The sequence below is a fragment of the Erinaceus europaeus genome, chromosome X (assembly GCF_950295315.1).
Source record: "Erinaceus europaeus chromosome X, mEriEur2.1, whole genome shotgun sequence".
NCBI lineage: Eukaryota > Metazoa > Chordata > Mammalia > Eulipotyphla > Erinaceidae > Erinaceus > Erinaceus europaeus.
In genome coordinates this window covers 92,042,456-92,058,057 of record NC_080185.1, presented here as the reverse complement: position 1 = coordinate 92,058,057, position 15,602 = coordinate 92,042,456, and the positions used below count along the sequence as shown (strand labels likewise).

General features: G+C 40.4%; 1 long non-coding RNA gene across 3 annotated transcripts in view; it reads right to left on the bottom strand.

The window, feature by feature from the left end:
• The window catches only part of LOC132535718 (uncharacterized), a 79,438-nt gene that overhangs the window by 21,009 nt on the left and 42,827 nt on the right, over nt 1–15,602 (bottom strand). For 2 of the 3 annotated variants that reach the window (XR_009547430.1, XR_009547429.1), the window contains exon 6: nt 5,211–5,381. This is a non-coding gene — a long non-coding RNA (uncharacterized LOC132535718). Of the gene's footprint in view, nt 1–5,210; nt 5,382–5,515; nt 6,309–15,602 lie in introns of those variants that run through there. The other variant, XR_009547428.1, reaches the window with a different exon arrangement.

The following is a 15,602-nucleotide window of genomic DNA, read 5'->3' as shown; positions in this document are numbered from 1 at the left end:
GAGAGAACTACTACAAGATGTATCCTTTTGGGAGTTGGGCGGTAGCGCAGGTGGTACAAAGCACAAGGACCGGCGTAAGGATCCCAGTTCAAGCCCCCGGCTCCTTATCTGCAGGGGAGTCACTTCACAGGCGGTGAAGCAGGTCTGGAGGTGTCTGTCTTTCTCTCCCCCTCTGTCTTCCTCCCCTCCTCTCTCCATTTTCTCTCTGTCCTATCCAACAACGACGACATCAATAATAAATACAACAATAAAAAAACAAGGGCAACAAAAGGGAATAAATAAAAATAAAAAATAAATTGAAAAAAGATGTATCCCTTTGTGAATTTAGAAAAGCATATGCCAGAGGCTGCCTGATTCCTCCCAAGGGGCCTTTGGTTTGTTCCAATATGGTTCCCTTTAGTTAAGCCTTTTTCAAGGTGGCCTGTGCTCTTCTCACAGCAAAGACCTCCTGCTGGGTTAAGGGTTCAAAAATGTCTATGGAAAAAAAGATTCCCTCCACACACACTATTCAGGATAATTTCCTCAGCATTAATAAAAAGAGTTCTTTTGTATGTCTTAATTTTTCAATGTAATTAAGTCAGGCTTGACTGTTGATGGAAATGAAGGTTAGGAAGCTTGTGAAGAGACTGAGACTGAGGCCTCTCAGGCCCCTAGTATACACACATGCCCACTCAGAAAACCTATTGCAAGCGTTCTACCAAAAAAAAAAAAAAAAAGGTTTCTGGTAGCAATTGTGACAGCTTTTGATGACATCAAGCACAGACTAGGAATAAATAGCTAAAACATACCTAAGACTCAGTCAAGAATCCCAGCGCCACATCTCCAGGCCTCATTCACAACTGAGGAGGTCAACAGACTGCAGCTCAATGGCTCCACTTGGTTCCATTCGCCAATCCAATTGCTTGACTTGACTCTCAGCTACACTATATCAAGAAGGGAGTTGCTTCACCTGTGTGCCTCACCTTCCCTGAGAGAAATGGAGCTAACACCGCCAAAGAATAGTATTCATAAGGACCAAATAATGTGAAAAGTCATTTCTCTCCCAATGCACAACTACAGAGGGCAGAGGTCCATTTGCTGCAGTGTCTGGCATACAATACAAGCTCAATACATGTCCATAATTAGAGAGCCACAGACAGACTGAGAATATCATTAAGTTTATTTTATAAGGGGTTCAGGTGGTGGTGTAGTTGGTTGAATGCAAGGACCTGAGTTCAAGTCCCCCGTCCCCAGCTGCAGGGGAAAAGCTTCACAAGCGGTGAAGCAGTGCTGCCGTTTTCTCTCTCTTCCCTTCTACCTCCCCTTCCCCTTCAACTTACCTGTCTCTATCCAAAATAAGAAATTAATAAAATGGTTTTTTCAATTTTAAAAAAATGATTATAATGACAGGGCGATCCGTCTATCATAAAATTCCAAGGGGGTTAAGTTCCATGATGGGACACATTAATATTTCTTCTTCCAGTCTGGCACAATGGCTCAGTCGGATAGTACATTGCTTTCCCATGTGCACAAGACAAGTTTAAGCTCAGCCCACAACACAATGGAAGAAGCTTTGGTGTGGTTCTCTCCTTCTCTCTCTCTCTCTCTCTCTCTTAATCTGTGTGTGTACGTGCACACACACACACACACACACATATCTGCATCTATCTAAAATAATAATAAAATGAAATTCCAGTGTGCTTTCTAAAAAAAATTAATCCTCCCTTTTTAACCAGAGCACTGCTAAGCTCTGGCGTATGAGGGTGCCATGGACTGAACCTGAGACCTTTGAGCTTCAGACAAGGAAGATCTTTTGCAGAGCCATTGCTCTGTTTCTTTGACCCAGGCACATTAAGATCTCTATAGAAAAATATACAAGTATTTGTATAAAATGGGTTAAAAAAAAAACCCACAAACTGCCTCACATAGGATAAGATCTGCTGTCTAACTGTTTAGGTTAAAGTCTTTCAGTTTTACAGACTTTTTTTTATGTCAAAAAAGAGATGATGGAACTTAACTAAGAGAGAGGCAAAGCCCATTGAAACAGTCTGTTCCTTTTCAACTTCTGGAGGTGGTAATGACCAAATAATTAGTTCAAAACCATTTAAGAGTAGAAAATAGGAAGCCCTTAGGCATGGAAAATCCACAGCTGTATAATGCCAAAATATTAGTGAATCAATCTTTCCCCCACCAAATACAGTGTCAGAAGAGTCTCAGTCAACCAATCAGCTTTATAAACAGCAGGTCAAAAAAACATTTTTAAGGGTCTTTTAAAGGTTTTTTTTGAAGACAGAATAAGATAAGTATATGTTACCATGATTTTGACAGTACAGCCCTGTCTGTTCCACAGATAAAAACTAAACTACAAGGCCAGTGAAAAAACCTCGCTTGGATACTCTTGCTACTTTGCCATGTGTGCAACCCAGTTTCAAAGCCTGGCTCCACCTCAGTGAAGGAAGCTTCAGTGCTGTTATCTCTTTCTCAATCTGCCTCTCTTAAAAAAAAAAAAAAAAGCTATACAATGAGAATGAACTTAAATCAATACAGTAGTCTCTACAGTGAGTTCAGGGGGAGAAGAGTAAATATTATGCCAAAGTGGTAAACTAGTCTGCTACCAAAGGAATTTTCTCCACAGTAAGGAAATATTTGCAGTTCTTGAAGAAAAGAGCAATGTAACTGGTTGAAGATGTTCTCACTGCTGCTCAGCACCGAATAAATGAGTTGCACAAACCCACGGAAGCCAGCTTCTTCTGTGTCTTTATTACCCCCCATATAGTTCCCTTCCCCAACTATTTTGACCCCTTTCAATTTATTTTATACCAAAGCAATGGTCTGTTCAAGACCTGTATTTACCACTCCCATGGTAATGGGTACACAAAGGCCTCATCAGGAAGACATGAAATGCACAGAGATACTTAAGTTGCTTCATGGCTTCCCCCCCCCCCATTATCCTCCTACTCAATGAGACAGTTGGGGGAGGTCAGAATGACATTTCCAAACCAAGAACTTAATGCTACATTTCAACATCCAAGCCCTAAGTTGTCATAGGAACAACATGATGGGGCTTATCTAGGTTCTAAATGCCACTCCTTGGCGCTGGTAATTAAGGCTTCCCCTCCTAATCAAATATATGCACATACATATGCATACCTCAAAAGATTAATTGGGCAAAGCTGTGTATATCAGACTACACATTTAAGAAGCTGGCTCAATGGGAAAGGGCTTACATTCCTAAATATGCAGATTATCTGAGAGAAAAGAAATTGAGTTGCTGACCCAATTCCCTTCACTTTGCAGTTTTACATGACCACAAAACCAAAGATGTATATATACTGCCAATATCTTTAGACAGAGCATATAAAAATACTATCATGCTCAGTGGTTTATTCATATGTATGTTAAAAACTTAATAACAAAAAAAGTGAAGCTCTATAATTCATTACATTTACAGTTTTAACCTACATAGATCATTTTCATCATTCAAAGCCCTGGCAGCAAGATGAATGCAACTTAAAATTACAAAAAGGTCTACTTTTCCCCCAGTAAATATGGTAGCTTAGCCAGATTATCAAATCACATTCTGTCCAAGTGTTTACATGAAGTACAGAATTGAAAATAATTGTGAACCACAGAACACGAACATACCATCTAGATATCAATTACCTATCTTCATGCTTTGTTACCAGCTTTCTGTCTTCGAAACTCTTAAAACCTATGTTTATGTGCTTGAGGGAAATGAGTAGCATATTTTCACATTCTCAGCCACACCTTTAAGTCAAATAATGTGTAATATTCAGAGAGTTAGATCACCTATCTGATTTGTTAGAGAACTACCACTGATTGCTAAGCTTACCTTAAATTTTATCTATTAATTTAATAGTAAATGCTTACACAGATATGTTAGGAACTATTATTGGTTTGAGAAAGAAATGATCTTATAAGCTTTGTATGTGAGAAAAAAAAAAAACCAATAGATACCACCAGATTCACCTTCTTCCTCCCTTCCCTCAACCCACTCTAGTGCCAAAACAAAAACTACAGTATTGGAACTCTGCCTTTTAGTGTGTTTTCTTTCCTTTTTCAGCCGAGGAGTTTAAGGTTTCAAAAGTAAAAGAATAGGAACCGAAAGTCAGAAATGCAGACTAAATTCTCAATTTGGTTGAAAGTACTTATAAAGAAACACATATGATATCCTCAATGCAAATCTTATATTTCTGTTAACAACAGCTTAGTTATATATATATTCATATTCAAACAGGGAAATCAACAAAGTTATCTGTAAAACAGTTAGCAGTTAACGAATATTTTTACCTGATTCTATAAGTAGACATCATTACGATTACTTCTATTGACCAATATGATAATGATAAAAAAAATCACCACATAAATTTTCTTATTCCATTCACTTTTTTAGCACAATCATTCTTAAGTCAAATTAAGAAATTAGACATTTATGGCTAAAACAAAATGGTTTCCTTATAACACAAGTAATTAAAAGCTTCATTGTATTTTTCTAGTAATACTGAATGTAGGAGCAGCTTAGATTACAGACTAGAAAGCTAAATTTAAGGTCTCAAACACACGCAATATTAGTAACTTCTGATCATAAACTCTCAAAACCCAATGAACTATATAGAAATGACTGATGTTTTGCTACACTGATATAATTAAGTAGAACAACTTAAAATGCAAGATGCAAATGTAGAGACATCTATTATCATTTGTGCTGGTTCTTCACATCACTAAGAAATCTTCCCAAATCATTCTAAAAAATAAAGTTCTAACTCCACACCTGCTATCCTTGAACAGAGACGGAGGGAAGGAAGGGCAAGTTGAATAATTCTGAAATCACCCCTTCAAATATCATACAGACTATTCAGACTAAATAGAACTCTATATCCATGGAAAAGTTAAGTGCTGCTGCTCTAAGAAACAAACCATTTTGATTTTGTTCCGACCACTGAAAAAGGAAAAGGGGGCAGGGGTAGAGACAAACTAGGTGTCTAACACATATTTGGGGTAAGTGATCACACTTTAATCACCTTGTTTCTTCTTAGTCTTAATGACAGATTCTCCAGTTTCTCCTCTTCTTATAATCCCTTATTCTGTTTATGTATTTTCCGACTCCACACGGTTGTTAAGAGGGGTCTGTGAACAATTTTCTAATTCCCACACACACCATATGATATCTATTATGGAGTAATGCTACTTTTTTTTTTTTTTTCACTTACCAATTCTGGAAAAAGCAGTAATTCCTGGTGGCAGAATGCTGCTGCTTCCGTTCGCTACAACTCCCTCTTCACAGCTTGATAAATCTGATTATAGAATGCCTTTGTGTTTCCAGACCACATTGAAGCACTTTTCCTACACAAGCTTTCTAAAGAGTTGTCTGCATTGAATTCCTAAGACAAAAGGAATAAGAACAAGAGGAGCGGGGGAGACAGGGAGTAGTAAGTCCACACAAGTTCCTGGCAACGCTTTTCTAGCTGCATTTTTCCTGCGTTTAATCAGTAAGCTCTATTAAAGTGACAGTTACCGGTTCAGGATGCCAGAGTGGGATCAAGCCAGCCACCACCAATCTATGTCTTCCACTGATGTGCCGACCCCAAGGAAGCAGTCACTTGGTCATCTATCACATGTGGTTGAATCAATCACCAGGCACTCAAGATCTGGCCCCTGCAGAGCAGCAGCCCAGTAAGAGAGTGGCCCAAGGACTGCTCCGGACCTTTTATAGGGACCTGCCAATTAGCTGCTGACCAATCACAGACAGGACCTACTACCTAAGTCACGTGACAGGGCAGTCCCTCTGACTGCAGGATTTCTGAATTACTGGGGTTACACAAAGGACACTCATTCAGGAAAAAAGAAAAAGAGAGAAGGAAAGAAAAAAGAGAAAGAAAAAACAAAACAAGCAAACAACAACAACAACAACAAAAAACCTCTAAGCTGGAACAGAAAATGGCCAGGCTGTGACAATTCTAGCTTTAAAACAGGGAACACCCAAGCCTCACACTGACAGAGAAAGCACCCCAAAACCCAGTCAGAATGGCAATCGGAGCCTGGCACACACTCACGAATCATCGCAAGCCCATTCCTAGCTCTAAATAGACTTTTTCCCCTTACTCTATGGTCTCACCAGCAATTTTATATCCAAGACTTTATTTAAAAAAAAAAAAAAAAAAGCTCTGGTGACTGACTGTTTGCAAAGTTGCCGTAGGAACATGTGGCAGACAGGCTAGTCACCTCTCTGCCATATTGCACCAAAGGAAATTTAAAGTTTGCTATGAAAATGCTTCTGACCTCATACATTTTTCTTTCAGATTCAATCACATAAATCAGTCAAAACGCAACACCACCAAGACCAATCTGTACAGTAACTAGTAAATCATCCAGCTCTTCCTCCTGTAATCAGATCTGGATGGCTCACGCCAAGAACACTTTTTTTACTCCATATATATCAAGAACAATTTTTTGCCACATAAATAAACCCCAAATTAGCCATTTTTAAAGGCTCCCACCCCGCTTTACGTCTCAGCTTTCCCCACTCCCTACCCCTGTGGAAAAAAAATTGAAAATGTGGCTAAACTCCCCCCTGCCTCCATGTACTTACAATTATTCTATGTTTAGGTCTATCCGATGTTCCCCTCTTCTGATGTGCAAGTCAAAGTAGAACTTTAGCTTCATTCTTCTAACCCAAAGACCCTGTTTTCATCATGCAAGACTACAATAGCTCTTTCTCCAAAACAAGCCTGGAACACTGTGCTGCTTGCCATTCCCAATTTATGGAAGGAAGCGTATGTCAAACAAACCAGGTGATGACTCAGACTGCCTCCCACAGCCCCACACAACTCCCCCCACCAATGGGAGGGGAGCGTTAAGTGCAGCCCATTTTATGTGACTCAGTTTTATTACACTAGTGACTAGAGTTCATCTGACAAGCTCACATTTTTCTTTTATAACTTGGACATCTCAGGATCAGAATGCACAATTCTACATGGTGGCAAAGAATCAGATCATACAAATAAGAGCATTGCAAGGTTCATTTTAAGGTATGGCCAGGCTCTGGTACTACTATCACCAAATATATGAAAACTCTGATGCTATTTGATGACCAGCTTAACCACCAAGACAACCATACATTTGAAATCAAGGGATAATAGTAAACACATTATATATTGATATACCTAGATTTCCTGCAGGCATGGGGGGTGCTCTTTCTGTCCTCAGGGCCTAAGTTTAAATTTCTAAGTTGGTGATCCCACGTGGAGGCAGGTTATTCAGGAAGTGGTCGGGGGCATGAGAGCAAAGTTGCAGCTTTCACTTTTATATTTACTGCAGCTCACACTCTAACCTGAGCTATCCGCACACACCAGCACACATGCAGAGCAACAACAACAACAACACACACACACACACACACACACACACACACACACACAACATACACAGTCTTTAATCCCACACTGCATAAAAACTGCAAAATACAAATTTGAGGGTGAATGCATGGCATCTGTGAAGGCTCCAATTAAACAGACTGACATGCCTACAAGTCTTCTTCTTGAGTTAAAACTTCACTCCTAAGATAGGGGTGGCATTACTTGTAATAGTTCCTGGGGGGGGGGGGCAGGCGGTGGCGCACCTGGTTAAGCACACACATTACAGTGCTCGAGGACCCAGATTCAAGTCCCGGTCTCTGTCTCTTTCCCTCTCTCTATTTCCCCCTTCCCCTCTCAACTTCTCTCTGTCTCTATCCAATAATTAACTAATTAAAATAAAAAAAAATAGTTCCTAGGTATTACACAGACAAAAAGAATATAGCAATAAGTAAAATTCCCTTACATGAAAAATCTGGAAGGCTCAGTCGGAGCGGTTTAACTACAGTTATCTCTCTAGGGCATACTTCCTTTAACCTTGAGCAAAGTCAGCAATAGGTTGAACTTGAATGAAGGCAGAACATATAGTGTTTCGTATACTCTGGACAGATATGTCATTTTCTGACAACACACACACACAAAATTTATTCTATTTCTGCAACACACCGAAAGATGTTCAGATACCTAATTTTCAAATTGGCAGTTGAGAATAGATAAAAAGTATACCATCTTAAAACATCCCAAAAGTTAAATCAGGAATTGACCTTACAAAGAACTCCTTTAGATTTTAGTGACATAAGCCTCACATTTACATCACATAGAACTGATTTTTCAGAAATTAAAAAACTGTTTAGACATGCATGTCTCAATTATACTTTTGAATCCATTGTACTTTAATTATGTACCTCTATTCTTTATTCAGTCATTAAAATTTGCATTACAACTTACTTCAATAGGGATGTTTGAATCTAACCACTGACTTGAGTAGAACTGGACTACCTTAAAAAATTAAATCAAATTATAAAGAGGAAAAAAACCTCACCTTCCTATGATACCCAAACAGCATTGTATAATGATAGGGCTTCCAGCGGAAATAAGCAGACCATAAAAGCAGAATGTTAACACAAATCAAACACCTAAAACACTGTCACCTAAATAAATCTGAATTTAAAAGTGTAAAATCATATTAGCTAGGCTCTGAATCTGGGCTCTGCCAGTCCTAGCTGTAGTGCCCAGTTAAAAAAAAAATAAGTGTGTAAGTGCCTTAAACAATCTGGCCTAATAGACAGTAAGTAGTGTGAAATGGGCTGGCTGTTCTATTATCTACCCTGTTAACTGCTCTCTGCACCACTGTTTTAGAAGACTCGACCCTTTAGTCATCCTATAAATAACAATGAGAAAAATGTAATTCTCTTACTTTTTAAAAAAGGAATCACACAACTGTTTTACAAATGATGACAAAGCCAATCCTTTTCTTCTCAAAGCTTCAGTAGTTTAAGTATTCATCTGATATATATCACAGCTATTTGGGCCTTTCCTTCCAAACTTCTTGGAGTTTCCATACAGTGTAGAATGGGGCTGGGTTAGTCAGAAAGGACATTCAAGGAGAACTTCCATTCTAGTCAGCCCAGATGGGTGAAGACATGAAAACTCTTTTATTTTATTTTAATTTATTTATTTATAAAATAGATGATTAACTGACAACACCATAGGATAGGAGGGGTACAATTCCCACCATCAGAGCTCAGTATCCCCTCCCCTCCCCTGATAGCTTTCATATTCTTTAACCCCATGGGACTATGGGACATATAAACACTTAAGCTAGGGAAGAATGCAAATGGGTTTAGGCCTGGGAAGCCCCTATATCCCTGTCTGGGGCAAAGTGAAGCCCTTCTACAATGACACCAACAAGAAACCCCAAACAGGAAAGAAGGTGGCTTCACACCCAGAAAAAAAGTACCTAAGATCCACTCTTACTCTGTCTATATAGTTATGCCATAAAACCCAATTATAGTTAGCCTGAGAACCATGGTGGGGAGGGGCTGAGGGGTTGCCACAATGAAACCTCAGCAATGCACTGTCTTTTATACTGTCTCTCAATAAGAATTTTCTCAAAGTTAAAAAAAAAAGACATTCATTTCCATCTGAAAACTATATGAAGAAAGCCACAAACCCTTTCATAACAAAAGTTAATCATTTCCAGCCTACAAGTATAGAATGCAGTTAAAGAATGATTTTTTTTTTTTAAAAAAAAGGACAGCCAGAAGACATCTCTGAGATGCAGGGAAGCTCTGTAAATATAAAATTAGTCAAATGTAGGACTAAACACCACACTAAAAGAAAAGGTGTGTGTGTGTGTGTGTGTGTGTGTGTGTGTGTGTGTGTGCGCGCGCGTTTGTGTTTTGTTTGAGGGTGATTAACTAACCCCAACAAGTCTTTATTCATGTATCATATCTGAGACAGATGGGAACAAAATGAGAATGTCAGCAAAACAGAGAAGGTAGTTAAGACTGCAGATGAGGGTTTGGGGAGATAGCATAATGGTTCTGCAAAAGACTTTCAGTCCTGAGGCTCAAGGTCTGAGGTTTGACCCCCAACACCACCATAAGCCAGAACTCTGGTCTTTCTCTCTTTCATTAATAAATAAATAAATAGGAGCCCAAAATGGTTACTGATGGGTATTTACATTAAAAAGTAGCCAATCAACCTTGAAGACTTTGTGAGAAGTATAGTAGTTATTGTTGGGGGGGGGGGGTTCAAGACACAGCTTTGGTAGTGGCTGTGGTGTGGGACTATAATCTGTAGTCTCATCTTGTAAAACACAGTTTAATCACTAGTAAAAATTGAAAATTTAAAAGTAAAAGACTACAGATGCTTATTGGGATAAAGATTGATTCCATCCCCTTCCATTAGGAAGGCTCCAATTGAAAATGCATTGAGGGAAAACAGAGGGAGGGAGACAGACACCTGCAGCACATGGGAAGAGGGGACTGGGGGCTTGAACCAGGATCCTTGTGCATTGTAACATATGAGCTCAACCAGGTGCACCACCACTTGGCCCCAATAATTAAAAATAAAAAAATGTATTTTAAAAAATCTCCTAAAGCAAAAAGCAAAAATGATGCATAGAGATCGATTCAATAGGTCAGGAGGAGTTAGAGCTTACAGAATTTATTCCAGGCCTACACTCCTCACCCCCAGGCAATATATATATATATATATATATATCAAATGACACAAATGCATTATGGTCCCCAAAACCAGCACTATAGGTTGGGGTGCACACAGCCAGCTGGCTTCCCATACAGACTCTGACACTTCATTTCCTCAAAGCCTTTGCGACATCTGGAAAACAGGAATAAAAGAGAAGAAACCAGGAAGACACATAAATGCTACTGTGTTTTCCAGCCCCACCTCCAGTAGCTGTCTCCCCACTGCTTGGGGAGAGCAACAGTCCGGTGCTTCCAAGTTACAGTGTTCACATGGAGGATGGCAAAGTGACTTTATCATCGAAATCTTTGAATAGATTGCTGCTAACTTCATTTCTGCATAAAACAGGGTCTCCATGGAGGCGTTGGTGGTATAGTGGTGAGCATAGCTGCCTTCCTTCCAAAACGGGGTCTCCTACATTGAGATCAGAGGCTTGGTTTTGTTTGCTATGCATATGAGCCCCCAACATGAGCCATTTTCCAGAGAAATCTATTTACATGTGCCTTCCGCAACAGGCAGGCACACAAAGTGTCTAGACTTACATAAGACAATCTGAACCTATCCTTTTATTCAGTCAGGCCTGCTCTTCCACGCTCTTCATGTTACATAAGCTGTGGCTTTGCCCAGCTTCCTGCAACTTCAGAACTAAACTGGAGACTTCCCTTGGAAAAGTTTGCATTAGCTGCCTTCTTTCCCCCCACCCATTTTAAAGAATGAACTGACTCAGTTTTCTGATGGCAACACCACTGAGTGGGAGAGAATATGGGAGTGGGCTGGGTGGGAGAAAGAGGAGGGGTGGGGAGGAGGAGGTGGGGTCAGGAGCCAAGCACTGAATCACAGCCATGTGAGTAATCTGAGGCTTTTTTTTTTTTCTTCCTCAGGGTATGAATCAAATTAAGCTTGTTTTGCTGTGGGTGAAGGAAGCGGTAATATAATAGCATGAATCAGAGCAATTATCAAATATGCAACACTCACTAAAAATTAATTACAGTCATGGTCTTCTCTCATGCATTTACCCGAAGGTACAGAGATGCCGGAGTTTCAGTTAATCAACAGAACCCTTCACAGAAACTCTGATCAGTTTGAACTTAATCCCCCCCTTCAAGTTTTTTTATTATTATTATTCCTTTTTGTTGCCGTTGTAGTTATAATTGCTGTTGTTATTGATGTCGTTGTTCTTGGATAGGACAGAGAGAAATGGTGAGAGGAGAGGGGGAGAGAGTACGATAGACACCGGCAGATCTGCTTCACCGCTTGTGAAGCGACTCCCCTGCGGGTGAGGAGCCGGGGGCGAACCAGGATCCTTCCACTGGTTCTTGCACTTTGCGCCACCTGTGCTTAACCCGCTGCGCTACCACCTGACTCCTGTTTCCTTTTTCCACACATCAATTTCAGAAACAGGAATTATGGCAGAGCTGCTGTGAGATAATCTTTGGTCCCCTCAGATAAGTGTGAAAGCAGCATGGCTAATACTGGGTACAGAGCAGGCACACACTAGCTAACCCTGAGTACAGGTAGCAAAACAATGAGTTTATGAAAACAATTATGCAGAAAATGAGGTGAGCCACCCAGGAGCATTCCAACTAGAGTTCTCCAATGCCACAAGCCCTCCAGAAAAAAAAGGAGGCACACCTTCATAATCACTTTCATTGAAAATAAAAGTTGTCATGTGAATCATCTGAACTGGCTAAAGCTAAAATCAGTGGATGAAATTAAGGGCAGACTACAGGTGTGACCTGCGAGGTGGCACAATGTACAGAGCCTCTGACTTTTGAGTGTAGACTCCTGAGTTTCATCCCTGACACGGCAATGCTAGAGTGATGCCCCAGTTCTCTCTCTCTCTCTCCCCCCTCCCTCCCTCCCTCTCTCTCTCTCTCTCTCTCTCTCTCTAACTCTTTTTCACTAACAGATAAATTAATTCTATAAAAAGATTTTACTACCCCACCAGCAGGGAGGGGGGTCCACTTCACAAGGGGTGAAGCAGGTCTGCAAGTGTCTACCTTTCTCTCTCCTCTCTGTCTTCCCCATCTCTCTCGATTTCTCTCTGTCCTATTCAACAATAACAACAGCAACAACAACAACAACAACAAAAGCGATAGACAACCAGGGCAACAAAAGGAAAAAAATAGCCTCCAGGAGTAGTGGATTCACAGTACAGGCACCGAGCCCCAGCAATAACCCTGAAGGCAAAAAAAAAAAAAAATTAATAGCAGTAACCTTAAGATAAAGATAGATCAAAAACTACAAAATCATCTTTTTTATCTCTTAATTCAGAGAGTAAGTACAAAGCTGTTCTTTGTCTTTGAAAATGCCAACTAACGACTTAGGAGAATAACATTTCCTTTTCTGCCACAACTTTTTTAGCCCAATCTATTTAATAACTTGTCAAATGGGAATGTGACTAGGGGGGAAATCTGCTCTCCAAAGAGAAAGGCTTAAAAGACCAAGTCATATTTTTTCCAGGCATGACTATGCATTCAAAAGTAAAATGGGGGAGTCGGGCGGTAGCACAGCAGGTTAAGCACAGGTGGCACAAAGCGCAAGGACCAGCGGAAGGATCCCAGTTCGAGTCGCTTCACAAGCGGTGAAGCAGGTCTGCAGGTGTGTCTGTCTTTCTCTCTCCCTCTCTTGTCTTCCCCTCCTCTCTCCATTTCTCTCTGTCCTATCCAACAATGAAGACATCAACAACAACAATAAAACAAGGGCAACAAAAGGGAATAAAAAATTTTTTTTAAGTAAAATGGACATATTTTGAGCTCTACTGTGACTTATTTATTTATTTGATAGAGACAGAGAGAAACAGAGAGGGATGGGGAAGACAGGAAAGGAAAAAAGAGATACACCTGCAGCACTGCTTTCCGTTTATAAACCTTTCCCCCAGCAGGTGGGGACCAGGGACTTGAACCCAGGGCCTTGCAGTTTGTACCATGTTCACTCAACCAGGTACACCAGCACCCGGCCTTAAAATGTATTTTTAACCTCAACAACAAGCTAAAAGTCAGTGTCCCTGGGGCCAGGCAGTGACACACCTGGTAGAATGCATATGTTACCATCATAAGGACCAAAGTTTAAGCCCCTGCAGGGGAGAAACTTTAATTACAGCACTTGAAACATTGCTGCAGTTCTCTTTTCTCTGAATTTCTCTGCCTCTATAAAAATAAGAGCTAAAAGAATACAATGCACTGTCCCTTTGGTTATCTGCGCATGGTGATTTTTTTTAAATTTATTAAATGGAAATATTGACAAGACTACAGGATAAGAGGGGTGGGTGCGTTTCCACCCCCCAGCGCTCCATATCCAATCCCCTCCCTATTAATAGTTTCCCTATTCTTTATCACTCTGGTGATTATTATTTGCTTTTAAACATGAACACAATATTCTGTAGACATGGACTTGTTGCCTATGAATGTCTTTCCTTTGCAGAATATTCTGCACAGAGGAGCTTACGGAGAATAGTCACTTTATTACACTGTCAGATTTTCCCAAAGTTCATTTCTATTTATGGAACTGTGTGTTGTGTGTATTTTAGCACAACCTTTATTGGAGTCTCCAAATTATTTCAAGCCCACGCTGAAAAAGACAAAGTTTATAGACTTTACTACTTCTATTATGTTCCTTGATTGGGAAATTTTAAACTGCACTGACAAGCTTTAGGGAGGCCTATTTGCTTGGCCAACCGTACATATCTCTAAATCTACCTATATAACATTTTAAAGAGTTTAATCAAGATATACTTATATGAGTCACAAAGATCTATCAATATGTAGTTCATATAAAATGAGTCAGATGTGTTCTCAGACTAGGTGACTTGGGACAGCTCTACTCCCAATCTCCAAATTCTTGCCTCCCTACCTCACCCAAGTAGTGCAGCATTTGACTTTATTTCAGGTCACTACTCTGTTAGCATTTCTAGTTTATTAAATAGTAGCAACACTATTTGTCACATCCTGGCCTCTGTTAACTACAAGAAGTACATGAAGTGCCGACATTTTCAACTTGTATTCTAGTTCTCTCTCCCTCCTCCTCCTCCTCCTCCTCCTCTTCTTCTTCTTCTTCCTCTCTCTCTCTCTCTCTCTCTCTCTCTCTCTCTCTCTCTCTCTCTCTCTCTCCCTCCCTCCCTCACTCACTCACTCTCAATATTCTAGCCAGTAATTGCAGGGGGGGGAGTGGGGGGTGGAAAGGTGATATTGATTTTTCAGAGGCACAATCTTTGAAAAGATTCCTTGGGGGGCATTATGCATAGGTTGTTTTCTGTTACCCAATAAGGAATTGTCTGGGGCTGCTGGTGGAAGTGAATTCTCATTCTAGTGTTTCTCATGAGAACCCGAATTTTCAAAGGCATCATTGATGCCAAATGTAAATAAAATGCCAAGGCTTATTAAATCAGTCACTAACAGTGCTGAGGTGACCTGGTTTTCATGTAGAAATTGGCTGAAAGTGCACGGAAAATGAGCAGCAAAGACAAGTTGGGCAGCGGCATGGGAGGTTCGCAGTGGCTTGAGCAACTGCCCTACATACATTGAGTTCAATTCCTAGGATCGCATATGCCAGGGTTATGCTCTGGTTCTCACTCTCTTCCCCTTCTCTCCTTCAAATTTTTAAACGCAAGTCCAGGTAACAGGGTAAAGCCAGGGTTGGAGGAAGATGTGAAAGAGGCAGAAAGAGTCTTGGCCGGCAGGTATGGGTCAGAATCAGTGAGTCAGAAAACCAAAGATGAGGAGTAGGCTCAGGCTGGGGAGGTGAGGGGGCAAGCGTGTTTCTCATAATGCATACTATATATAAACAGTGAATCTGCCTTGCCAAAGGGAAGAGAGAATAGCAGTAGAAAAGAGAAACAGCTAGACTGGAAGACTAGTTTTGAGAAAATAGAAAAAGAGGGCACCATTTGATTTGAACAAGATGATTTTAACAGCGAGCTTCTGTTTTTCCAGAAGCTTCTAGCGAGTCATCTTTGTCATGTATTTCCCAATACTGGACCACTCAGCTCATGCACTCATTGACCTGAACCATCATTGCCCTTGCTCTCTCCAGGATTTGGAT